The sequence below is a fragment of the Amblyomma mixtum genome, chromosome 3 (genome assembly GCF_055824585.1).
Source record: "Amblyomma mixtum isolate Tamu chromosome 3, ASM5582458v1, whole genome shotgun sequence".
NCBI classification, from domain to species: Eukaryota; Metazoa; Arthropoda; class Arachnida; order Ixodida; family Ixodidae; genus Amblyomma; species Amblyomma mixtum.
The window spans coordinates 274,764,300-274,774,751 of NC_143014.1; the positions used below are offsets into that span (position 1 = coordinate 274,764,300).

At 50.4% G+C, this 10,452-nt stretch overlaps 3 non-coding genes across 3 annotated transcripts; all 3 read left to right on the top strand.

Moving 5' to 3' along the window:
- Positions 1-214: 214 nt before the first annotated feature.
- TRNAR-ACG (transfer RNA arginine (anticodon ACG)) lies at positions 215-287 on the top strand. The gene has a single exon. It is a non-coding gene; the product is annotated as a tRNA-Arg (tRNA).
- Positions 288-559: 272 nt separating this feature from the next.
- On the top strand, positions 560-632 carry TRNAR-ACG (transfer RNA arginine (anticodon ACG)). The gene has a single exon. It is a non-coding gene; the product is annotated as a tRNA-Arg (tRNA).
- Positions 633-895: 263 nt separating this feature from the next.
- On the top strand, positions 896-968 carry TRNAR-ACG (transfer RNA arginine (anticodon ACG)). The gene has a single exon. It is a non-coding gene; the product is annotated as a tRNA-Arg (tRNA).
- Positions 969-10,452: the final 9,484 nt, after the last annotated feature.

Consider the following 10,452-nt stretch of genomic DNA (forward strand, 5'->3'; position numbering starts at 1 on the left):
GACGCATAGAGAGACACTGCCGAGGGCCCCCTTCGTGGAAGTCTGTTGGTGAATCTTCGACGATCCATCTAAACGTGTGCCCCATGGAATAACTTCAAAGATCTCAAGCAACATCTCAGGCATCTCTATATATATAGCTGTGGTGAGGCTATTTCTCACCCCCGTGCTTCGTTGACCATTGAGCTGACCATCGAGACTGCGGCCTCTGCAAGATGGGCCTGTGGCGCAATGGATAACGCGTCTGACTACGGATCAGAAGATTCCAGGTTCGAATCCTGGCAGGCTCACTCTCTCCTTTTGCAATCCTTTTTGCTTTCTGCGGCACACGCCGCCTCTGACGCATAAAGAGACACTGCCGAGGGCCCCCTTCGTGGAAGTCTGTTGGTGCATCTTCGCCGATCCATCTAAACGTGTGCCCCATGGAATAACTTCAAAGATCTCAAGAAACATCTCAGGCATCACTATATATATAGCTGTGCTGAGGCTATTTCTCACCCCCGTGCTTCGTTGACCATTGAGCTGACCATCGAGACTGCGGCCTCTGCGGCCTCTGCAAGACGGGCCTGTGGCGCAATGGATAACGCGTCTGACTACGGATCAGAAGATTCCAGGTTCGAATCCTGGCAGGCTCGCTCTCTCCTTTTGCCTTCCTTTTTGCTTTCTACGGCACAAGCCGCTTCTGACGCATAGAGAGACACTGCCGAGGGCCCCCTTCGTGGAAGTCTGTTGGTGCATCTTCGCCGATCCATCTAAACGTGTGCCCCATGGAATAACTTCAAAGATCTCAAGAAACATCTCAGGCATCACTATATATATAGCTGTGGTGAGGCTATTTCTCACTCCCGTGCTTCGTTGACCATTGAGCTGACCATCGAGACTGCGGCCTCTGCAAGACGGGCCTGTGGCGCAATGGATAACGCGTCTGACTACGGATCAGAAGATTCCAGGTTCGAATCCTGGCAGGCTCACTCTCTCCTTTTGCAATCCTTTTTGCTTTCTGCGGCACACGCCGCCTCTGACGCATAGAGAGACACTGCCGAGGGCCCCCTTCGTGGAAGTCTGTTGGTGCATCTTCGCCGATTCATCTAAACGTGTGCCCCATGGAATAACTTCAAAAATCTCAAAGAACATTTAAGAAAACTTTCCTATGTATACAGCTGTGGTGAAGGCATATCTCAGCCCCAGTGCTTCATTGCGTATTGAGTTGACCATTGAGACAGCGGCGTCGTCATGATGGGCCTGTGGCGCAAAATGATTGTACTTCCGGACGTCCCGTGTGCGGACGCAGGTAGAATAGGCTCCAGAGGGGCGGCGACAGCGGCCCTTACTAGCCGCAGAAACAGGCTGGAAGACAACGAAGATAAGGACTACCAAATTGTTTTGACGACACTGCCCACCGATCGTGTTGTTCTGAACACGGTTTTTCTTCACGGCGACATGCGAGTGAGACCTTTTTGAGTCGACAATTTCCGGGACGCCCTGGCCGACACCGGTACGCTCTCCGACGTGGTCGCGTTGGGTACGTACCAAATCTTTAACATCGATCCTGTCACCTTAACATCGATCCTGTAATACTTAACTGGATAATCGCATTTCTTTCAAACCGCACCCAGTATGTCACAGCTAACGAGACTGACTCCCTTGAGGTACCCGTTCAATCAGGAGTGCCTCAGGGATCTTTCTTGGCTCCATTGCTTTTTCTTATTTATATTAATGACTTACCCAACTGTGTTTCTAGCTCTATTTGTCTTTTTGCTGATGGCTGTGTAATTTACCGTAAAATAACTAATGCTTCTGATGTGACTTTACTCCAGACTGACTTAAATAATATCGCTTCTTGGTGCTCCCTTTGGCAGATGAAACTGAATGCTGCAAAATACAAAACAATGCGAATTTCCCGCAGTCAATCATCCTGTCCAAGCTACTGTATTAATGATTCTCCACTCGACTCCGTTTCAACTTATAAGTACCTTGGAGTACACATTGCGAATAACCTTTCCTGGAAGTTTCATGTTAACTAGATAACAGCGAAATCCAATCGCATGCTTGGGTATTTGAAACGTAACTTTTCACTAGCTCCGTCTTCACTTAAAAAACAGCTATATACTACCTATGTACGACCCAATCTCGAGTACACTTCATCCATATGGGACCCTGGCCATGTATCACTTAATAAAACCTTGGAGAGCGTACAAAATCACTCTGCTCGTTTTATTCTCAATAATTACCACTGCACAGCAAGCGTCACTGACATGAAACTAAGTCTAAATTTGCCCCCTCTCACTGTACGTCGTAAGATTTCTCGTATTTGCCTCTTCCATAAAATTTATCATCATAACCATCAACTCAGGACGCGCCTGATCACAGATGCTGCTCATGTTTCTGCCCGTGTAGATCACTGCTACAAAGTCGCCATACCTCGCCACACCACCATGACATATGCACATTCATTTCTACCAAAAACATCCCGTGACTGGAACCATCTACCTGCTGACCTGGTCGCTATCAACGACAACCACCGATTTCGTACTTGCCTTACTAACATATTTTGAAGCCCTTTTTTATTTTATTTTTAAAACTTGCACTGGCGCTTATCATGTTCTGTATGACTGTTCCTTCATTTTTTTATTTTTTTTTACGTTGATGCTGTACTCTGCTGCATTCTGTTCAACCAAACTATTGCGCATTTGTAACCTACCCGTGTGCTTTGAATACGTGCCGTTTTTGTTCTTTTTTTCGTCGTTGTTGTTGCCTTTATTTTTTTCTGTTTCCTTTTATTAACCAAATTGCATAGTGTCCCTTGTTTTTCTGCCCCTCCCCTCTACAATGCTTTTGTAAGCCCTGAGGGTAAAATAAAAAATAAATAAATCAACGGTAGGATGCGCGGTGCGGCGCGGCGTGGCGCGGCGTGGCGCGCGGCGTGGCGCGCGGCGTGGCGTGTGAGTTTAACGTGCCTAGGATGCACATAGCCTATGAGAGACGCCGTAGTGGTGCGTCTCCGGTTAGTTGCGACCACTTGTATTTGGGCTCATAACTTGTGCTGCCGTCGAACAGCCGACTGGCATTTTTAAATGCTGCTTGAACCTAAATTTTGCCGCCGTACGGAATTTTATCCTATGACGTTGGGCTCAGCAGGCGAACCACACTGCCAGTGAGCCACAGGGGCAGGTGAACAGAACACTTCACACAGAGCGCTACTTATGCAAAGAACCGAGGGCAAGAAGTGAAAACGACACACTCTCAACGGTCTTGTTTCCCTGAAACGCTTTCAACGTGTCTGCGCTGTCTTTACTCAGCTAGCTCTTCTACTGAAATTTTCAAATTGTGTACCTTCAAAACGCAGGAAGAGAAAAAAAATAACAAAAAGGCCTGTGGCGCAATAAATCTCGCAACTAAAAAAGGTTCCCGGTTTGGATACTGGCAGGCGGGCTCTCGTCCTTTTAGTGCGATAGCACTCGCATTTAGCCGCTATGTGTTTGTCTGTATGTTTGTTTGTCTGAAACCTGCTTCGTGGCAGGCTGCCCACCTGCCCACCGGCTTGTGGGAAACCTGTAAGGTGGATGATGTCGGATATACAAATATCCTTCATCGCCCCCGCGCCGAGTCACGCGACGAGAGCGCGCGCCGCAGGGCATGGGGAGAGGGGCCTCCCGGCCACTCTCCTCACTACCAGCTCGGACGTGACGTCACGCCTACGCACTGGCTGTGTAGGGAAGGGGTCAATGTCTTGCCTTGAATTAAAGTATTCTAGTTCACTATACCTTGAATGCAACCGATTGTCCAACGGGGTGGCAATTTCGTAGGGGTTAAAAGGCAGCAGCGCGCGGCGGGAACGTCTCTCTTGCCGCGGTGCTACTGCCGCTCTGCCCCGCCGACTCCCTTCCTGCCCGCGCCTCCTGGACGACTACCCAACGCCGGTCGACGACGACTTGGTGAGCAATTGAACCATATATTATCGGATAGAACGTTCTTCCGCAGTGTGCTTTGCCTTGCGCTAGGTTAATAAACTGTTTCCTAGCGTACTCTATCGTTGCCTATTTCGTCCGAACCCGCCGTGGCTGTGACTCTGCGCCACGGGTTGGGGACACGAGTCGCTTACGAGAAACGCCTGCGTGTAGCCGGCGCGGAAGCTCGCCTTCCCGGCCGGCTGGACGCGGAGTGACCCCATAATGTATAAACACACTGTCCACCGTGCAAACTGCCCACCTTGGCAGGTGGCAGTTCAATTAATGATTGATCGCGGAAGCTTGCTCGGGAAGAGGAAGCTAGGTCTCGCAAGCCCCACTGGTGGCAGCACTTGCCATCGCAAGGCAGTTGCGCATTGCTTAACTACTGCGCTAGGAGTGGTATGAGGACTCCCAGGGACCTATGAATGCATAGTACACAATGACCAATTCCGAATATATGGACATTAACACATTATCGCTATTCGAACAACTTTCATCTGTGGACAAAGGATCCGAACATCGGAACCGAATTGAAAACCGAAGTGCTAGCGCACCTAATTCTCATTTGGCTTAGCTACGCAAATCTACCGTCAGTTTTTTTCTTTGCTTCACAAAATGCCGGCGCAGGAACGCATCATTACAAACATCCCTCTGAGTCCCGCATGCATCATATGTGGTTCCTCTCAAAGCACTCCCATGAAATATTTTTTCCCCAACAGCCTGGCAAACGTCTACCCTGTATCCGACGACGCCGCATCGGGTGCAGGCCGGGGTTGTCTTCCGGTAGAGACTGACCGGAATAGCTTCACCCCAGTAGAACACGTTGAAAGGCACTGTGCGTCCCTCGAACGTGAGCACGGCGACGTTAGACTTCCCTGAATTCGGGGCTCGAAAGGAGAGTCCATCAACGTGCATTTCCTGGTGAACGACAGCGGCCGAGTAAAATCCCGTGGGCGATGGCCCTGCTACGTCTACATAATATACACCGGGTCGGAAGCCGTGTTGGCTCTCAAGAGCCCGAGCCCGCGCTTGTCGTCTGTTTTCATGCATGTCGGTGTCCATGTTACGGGGGAGCGGGGAGACCCAGAGCATATGGCGCCATAGTATCCCAGTACTAGTATCCCAGTATCCCAGTAGTATCCCAGGAAATGCACGTTGATGGACTCTCCTTTCGAGCCCCGAATTCAATGCGGGCCGACGAAGTAACGATAGTGCTTGCTGCCGCCCACGCCATTCGAGAATAATCATCACGGACTCCCGAAAAGCATGTGAACATTACTTGGCAGGGGAGATCTTCCCCTTAGCTGCTTGTATTCTACGACGGACTGCCACTGATCCAACACCCAAACGAATCATTTGGGCTCCTGGCCACCAGGGCTTACGAGGTAATGAGGCCGCTGACGCGGCTGCCCGAGCGCTTACTCACCGGGCTCCTCATCCCAGCTCTTCAGGCTCGGAGACTAACCAGCCGCTGCTGCGATTCAGGGAAATATTAACACATTATAACGACAACCACCGCCTTTTCCCGGCCCCTGCAAAAGGGCTGAGTAAGACGGAGGCGCGAACTTTAAGGCGCCTGCAGACAGGTACTCTACTCTGTCCTGCAATAATAAAACATTACGATCCTAACACGGATGGGCGATGCCCACACTGTGGGGAGACTTGTGATATCTTCCACATGGTGTGGGCATGTACTCAAAATCGCCACCTCCCCCCTTCCCCTACCCCTTCCAGAGAGGCATGGGAGACTGCCCTCCTCAACTGCTCCTCGCTTGAGTCCCAAAGGGCTCTGGTGAAACGGGCGAGAGACGGGGCCTCGTCATGCGGTGTCCCGGACTAGGGACGCCGACCATGTAGCGGGGCCACTCTGTGACTCCCAAACTCTTTTCCACAATACAAAAGTTTTCACCACCACCACCCTAGTTTTCGCACACCGATTACTTTGGCTTCGGGCGATTGGATAGCCTCGGAAATGTCTTTGTCGGTAACTGTGAGGTCCACCTGGATGACCCCTCGGCTGGTGTCTTCGGTCGGTTTCAGGTACGTCTGAACCGCACGCATCTTGCCGTCAATGTTCAAGCTTTCTACGGCGAGCACCTGTCTTATGCATAGCGGATTTTGGACGCCAATTATTATAATGTCTTGGTCCCAGGCAGGCCAGATGGCGAGTTCATTCGTAGCTTGAAGGATCCCCGCGGCTGCGTAGATGGCTTCTCCTATTTTGTTGTTTCCTTTGTAGTCGGCTAATTTGAGCCTGTCTCTAGGCTTGATTATAATCACGGAGTCTTCTTTCCCAAACTTTGGTACGACCGCCGGCTTCCATGTCTGGCGAGGTGACGGACGCTTCGGTTGCTGCAGCTCCGACGCGGCTGGATGGCTGCCGGCGTTCCCGCTGCCCCGGCGCAGCAGCTCCCGATTCGTGGCTTCAAGCTTCTTCTCTAACTTCTTCTTGATATTATATTCAGTTAAATCATCAAAGACGGGCTGTATTTTCTACGGAGAGTGGAGTTCCACGACTTGCATAGATTTCGGGTCGTAGCCCCTCGCAGTCGCCATTGGCATCGATGAGTTGCGTGCACCCGGCCCGTACTCGTGGCTAGACCCAATAGGTCTAGCTCGGCCGTCGCATGTGGTGAACAAGAAAAGTCCCTTAAAGTTCCATAAAATCAGCCCACCTGGTTAAAAATGGTATCCACGGGAGCGAGATGACTTGACGAATCTTGTCCGCCTAAATTTCGGACGCTGCAGAGACTTTGCCCGATAGCAAAGTATAAATTTGTCTGGAGTGGTTTCGACGCACGTCCGCACTCCTCGGCAGCTAGCAGCGTCCAAAACAAAACCGCTGCCATGCCTGCGGAAAGAAGGACCCACAAGATGGACACGAATGCAAGCCTCAGTGCCTTATCTGCGGGGAATCCCACCTCACAGGCTCCAAGGAGTGCACCGGAAAATACAGACACCCCAACTCCAACACTGCCGCCGGAGCCAATGGAGGAGGACGCAAGTTTAAAGCAAAAAAAAAATTTTGAGGCTTATCAAGGTTAAGCCCAGTGGATGCGAAGCATGTTAAGCAGCTGCCTCAGTGTGGATGGGGCTAAGTAACGGAGACGTGGTTTTAGGTTAATCGTCGTACTTTATTCTTTGCAGCCCGACAAACACACTCTTATGGTCCGTAAATGCATGACTCTTGGTTTGCACGTCACTTATTCTGTATTGTCTTTGAGCATTTCTACACAACACCAAGTCTAAACTGTTTCCCCACTGATTCGTTTTGCATTCCTATTATTAACGTCCTTAGCGTTTGGAGGCATCTTGACCGCATACACGCCCGGCGCAAAGACGCTGGCGCGGTTGCGGGCACAGAGACTGACGCGACGGCGGGCGCGCGCCGCTTCATCCCTGGCGTGACGTCACATATCACGTGATGCAGCGATGGTGGCGCCGCCGCCGCGTCGCGCGCGACGGCGCGAACCTGCGAACCGAAGCGTGGAGGCCTCCGCCGGGCGACGTCCGACGGCGCGATATGAGGCCCCATCTGCAGCCGGTGTGACGTCATCACGTGACGTCACATCATGTGATCTCACTTCAAGGTCAATGGTGGCCACCGCCGGGCGTCGCGCGAAGGCCCGAAACATACGTTAATATGCTTCGCATAATAACACCCACCGATTAAACAAGACCACCCCACCCGGTGGGCCGAGAGGAGGCGGAGGAGGCAATCGCTCAGCGGCCATGACCAAAATAACCAGGGGACGCCGGCTGCTGCCGCCACTTCCAGTGCCACCATCAACAATACCAAGGTGAGCTGGAGCAGCGTTGCTATGTCCACCCATCCCTCGTTGGCTGATAAAAATCTTAGAGAAGAAACAGGAATTGGAAAAGCTAAAGGAAGCACTGAACGCGATGACGAGCCAGTGCCGTACACCCGCGATGACCATCTCCCCCTCTTCCTCGGAGGAGAAGATGGAAGAGGAAGATTCGAGCCTTTCCTCCGCGGGAACGCAAAACAAGGCGAACGCGAACAACTTTGGTTTTCTAACCAAGCAAGAGGTCAGAGAAATTGTTCGAGATGAAAACAAGGAACTAGAGGCGAGATTGGAGCAGAAATTTGAAGCGTGGTTGGCTCTAATCGAGCAAAACCTAGAACAAAAAATCGAAGCGGGGAACACTCAGATAGAGCTGAATCTCGAACAAAAGATCGAGCGAAAAATAGAAGAGCAATTTGCGGAAATGAAAGTAAACATAGAACAATATATTCAGGAGGCGTTAAAAAAGACTATTCAAGTTTCAGTAGAACCAGTTCTGTACAAGCTCCAGTCCTACGAGATCAAAATTTACAGGAAATTGCAGGAAATGGCCGAAGGTCCAAGAGCAAAAATGGTTAAAATTTCCAGCAAAAAGAGCAGTAAACGCATAGTAGAGGACACCCAAGAAGGGGACGCCTGCAAAACGCCACCCACATAACTTATTCAGTATGGCTAAACGCGACAAAGAGGAATTACAAATCATACAATGGAATTGTAGGGGGTTTAAGAAAAAAAATAAACGCTACAACAATACATTGAGACGTTAGAGAGAACGCCAGAAATAATAGCTTTACAAGACGTAGGTACAGACGCCAAACTCAGGTCGTACAGTACCCACCAAACGAGTCCGTCCACCTGCATCCTCGTGCATAAAGAATGCACGGCTGTAACGATAGATTTGGATTTGAGAGAAGAAATCGAGTACATTTTTATCCAGTTCCTACCGAACAAACGGTCCTGCAAAGGTGCGTTCGTTCTGAACATCTATAGCAGACCTCAACAACGCAAACCCACGTTCGACGAAATTTTTCACAAAGCGAAGCGAATAGCGAGCGCATCGCCTTTAGTGGTGGTAGGGGATTTTAACGCGCACAGCTACCTATGGGGGTATCATAAAAGAGGACGTAAAAGGCAGGAAGTTAGCCGCAGCCATAGCCGACGCAGCACTAACCATCCTCACGGACCCGCTGTACCCAACTAGAATAGGAAATAGCGTCTCTCGAGAGACGTGTCCAGACCTCTCGCTAGTCCGGAACGCTAAAAATTACGAATGGCACAATACAGAAGAAACTCTCGGCAGTGACCACTGCATCCTACAAATCGCATTAGAATCAAATAAATTACGGAAAAGGAGGAGAGAGGCTTGCCTGACTGATTGGACGAAGTTCAGGGAAGTGGAAACCCTGGCACTGGGTGTCGACGCGGCAAGCTATGAGGATTGGGCCAAAACGCTAATTGAAACAAAAAATAGCTTCACGCGCAAATTGCAGACCACACACGGCACCCCGGCAGTAGACAACCACCTCTTGCACTTGTAGGAAGCCAGGAGATCTCTAACTAAGAGATGGCAAAAACAAAAGCATAACCGTAAGCTTAAAATTAGAATTGCCCAGCTAACCAAACAAGCGGAAGAGTATGCATGGTCTCTAGCCAAACCCAACTGGATATCTAAATGCGATTCCCTACAAGGCACCCTCAGCACGAAAGGTACATGGAGCTTCCTCAGGTGTCTCATTGAGCCTAATAAAACCAAAGGCGAACAGAGAATAAATTTAAGGAGGGCACTCCACGACTTTCAAGGAACAGACGAAACGCTCGCCGACAAACTAAGAGCAAGGTACTTACGTACGACTGTAGACTATGATGAGGAGATAAGGATATACACCGGAGAGGAAAATTCAAAGCTGGACGCAAAATTTACCGTCGAGGAAATCAAAGCCGCACTGATGAAGATGAGGCGAGGGACGGCACCGGAAGATGACAATATAACGGTCGGCCTTCTGGCCAACCTCAACGATCCAGCTCTAGAAGATTTTACGCACTACATCAACGAATGCTGGGACTTGGGGCAGTTACCGAACGACTGGAAAACATCTGTAGTGGCATTCATCCCCAAGCCCGGTAAAAAGATAAACATAGAAAATTTGAGACCAATATCTCTCACGTCCTGCGCCGGTAAGCTCATGGAGGCGGCAGTGAGACAAAGGCTCTCCAATTATTTGGAACAGCACGAGCTGCTGCCGCCCTCAATCAGCGCAGGACGTGCTGCTCCAAATCAATAGGGAAGTCATCGACCCCCCTTCGAGAACCCGGCGGACAGGGCTGTTTTGGCCCTGGACCTGAGATGGGCTTTTGACAACGTTAAACATAGCAAAATTCTTGAGAATTTGAACGCCACCAATTGCGGCGAGAAAACATTCAGATATGTACAAAACTTTTTAGACAATAGGAAAGCTTTTATACGACTTGGCAATGAAAAATTCGGGCCCATCGAGATGGGAGCCCGAGGGACGCCTCAAGGAGCAGTTATCTCTCCGCTGCTTTTTAACGTTGCCCTCATGTGCCTCCCCGAGAGGCTCAATGACGTGGATGGCGTACGCCACGCCATCTACGCAGACGACATTACTATCTGGTCGTCCCGGGGCAGCGTGGGGCAGATGGAGGGAGCCCTCCAAGAGGCCGCCTCGGTAGTGCAAGAT